Raw genomic sequence first — 2,331 nt, forward strand, 5'->3', positions numbered from 1 at the left:
TGAGAGAGAGAGAGAGAGAGAGAGAGAGAGAGAGAGAGAGAGAGATCTTAAGGGGGACTTCAAGTGGGAATGTGATCCTGAGTGGGACTTCAAGTGTTAACATATGAAAACAATAAATAAACCAAAACATGGGTATTTCACCTAAAGGAAGGAGAGTTGTAGGCTCAAAAGGGTGTGTACAATGCAATGTAGCATGTGTACAATGCAATGTGGCATCTTCTGTACGGGTGTGTACAGAAGTTGCTTTTTATTACCATTTAAACCACTTTATTGTCACAACTTAACAGAAGTGGATGGCTTTACAGCACTTTAAAAATGGGTACAGAGCTTTAAATTAACCCTTGTTAAATGAGGTATTACATTCGAAGCAACTGTATTTAACAGCACTGCAGCAACCTGCAGTGCTTTAACCAACTTCTGTACACTAGTCAAATTTCTGACCAGTGGAGGAGCCCCAGGAGGTTGTGGAGCATTGCCTCTTAGCCTGGAAAGTACGGGCACCCCCACCAAACACTGTACTTCTGTCATGTTTAAAAACACTGTAACTTAGTGCTATAAAAAGTTCTCTAAATTACAGCACTACTGTACACACCCTGCATGTTAACCCAGCACAATTATTTTGCATTGTCCCCTTGTATGCCATGCAATGGTAGGGGGTATATGTGGTCAAATACTTCTCAAAGCAAAGTGTTCCTGACCCCTGACTAGTTACATTGCATCAGTCTTGCAAAGATGTGAAAAGTGTTTGAAGCCCACAGGGTAAAACTCACTTTTAGGTGGTATCCCTGTTCTGAGTGTAGTATTTTACTCTGCCCGTAGCGTTGTTGAAAATATTGGTGCTATTAACAGAGGGAATATCTCAGCCTCTAGCTTTTCGGATGAAAGTCTCATCACTGCATGTTTCAGGAATGTATTTGGCCCCAGTTGCAAGGGCGTACAGAAATCCAAAAATATTATAACAGTAAATATCCAAACCCATGAGATTGTTTTGCATATAAAATAACCATAATTTTCCTGTAAGTATGGCAGCTAAACAAAACTGTTGTTGTGTTATGCTGATACAAAGATCTGAATAACACTGGAGCTGTTGTATTACAACCAACCTTTATAAACCTAACCTGTTTCTTCATTACTTTTAAAGGTCTTTAAAGGCGTATCAGCAGAAAATCTCACGTCTTTCTGGGGACTTAAGTGGCCCAGTGACCCATTCTGATCCTTCAGGCAATTAGCAGAGTAGCAGCTAAAGTCCTGCCCTCTGTTGTTCTCTCTATAAGCCACCCAGGCAGCTCAACATTCATTTAACTTAGCTCCCAGCCAGTTTATTTGCTTGTTATGACAACAGCTCATCAAAACAGCTTGTCCACTCAGAGGCAAAATCCCCAGATCTTAAAAGTAAGCAACGTTTTAAAAAAAGTCTCATGGAGAATCACTGTCCCCTGCAGCACAGCCAGCTTTGACTGCAGGCCAGCTTCAAACAGGATCAGGCTGTGCCAGGGGCTTGAGGCAGGGCAAGGCCTGCAGGAAAGGGAGCAAGAGCTCCCCTCATTGAGTTCTGCTGCTGGGAAATGTCTCTCAACTGTGCTTTCCTGGCTGAGAGAAAGTACAAAGGGTTTTTTTCTTTTGGGAACCCAGGATACCTCAGTCTCCAAAATATGTTGGCCATGCCCAGCTGGGTTACCTGTGACTGCCCGTGTGCGTGCGCACGCACGCACACGATGCTTCAACCACCAAGTATGTTGGGTATGGCCTGTTATCTGTGACCTCACATCCAACATACACACATGCACATGTGTGCACATGTGCAGACACACACACGCATGATGCCTCAACTACCAAATATATTGGGTGTTCCCTGTTATCTGTGATCTCACACCCACCACACACACATGCATGCATGTGCACGCACACGAGATGCCTCAACTACCACAGATGTTGGGTGTGCCCTGTTATGTCCGACCTGGCATCCAACACACACACTTCTGCAAACAGGCCCTGGGTGCAACTTTCCCGGAGGAGAGGCCGGGCTGCGGGAAGCAGAGGCCGGGCGGGGGCGGAGGGTGTTCATCGGCCTGCTGTCGGGCTTGTGTGCGAGAACGAGGGAGGGAGGGAGGAGGGAAACGAAACGCGGGTGTGTGTGAGGGGGAGTGTCCGCGGGCGAGCGAGGAGACGGGAGTTGTGTCACTGCCGGAGCCCAGTCGGGGGCTGAGCCGCTGGGCGAGGCTGCGCTCCGCTCTCGCTCCCGGCGCGGCGGAAGGCGGCCGGGTGGCGCAGCCTCGCTCTCCCTGCGAGCCCGCGGCTGCGGCGGGACCCGACCAGCGGCGGGAGGTAAAG

At 48.2% G+C, this 2,331-nt stretch overlaps 1 protein-coding gene across 7 annotated transcripts in view; it reads left to right on the forward strand.

Moving 5' to 3' along the window:
- The first annotated feature begins 2,145 nt into the window (after positions 1–2,145).
- Positions 2,146–2,331, forward strand: part of SPATS2L (spermatogenesis associated serine rich 2 like) — a 202,276-nt gene continuing 202,090 nt past the window's right edge. For all 7 annotated transcript variants that reach the window (XM_019523180.1, XM_019523185.1, XM_019523181.1 and 4 more), the window contains exon 1: positions 2,146–2,325. The gene's annotated coding sequence lies outside the window, so the exon portion shown is untranslated. The remainder of the gene's footprint in view (positions 2,326–2,331) is intronic.

This window comes from Gavialis gangeticus, unplaced genomic scaffold (genome assembly GCF_001723915.1).
Source record: "Gavialis gangeticus isolate Ggan-Ray unplaced genomic scaffold, GavGan_comp1, whole genome shotgun sequence".
Lineage (NCBI taxonomy): Eukaryota > Metazoa > Chordata > Crocodylia > Gavialidae > Gavialis > Gavialis gangeticus.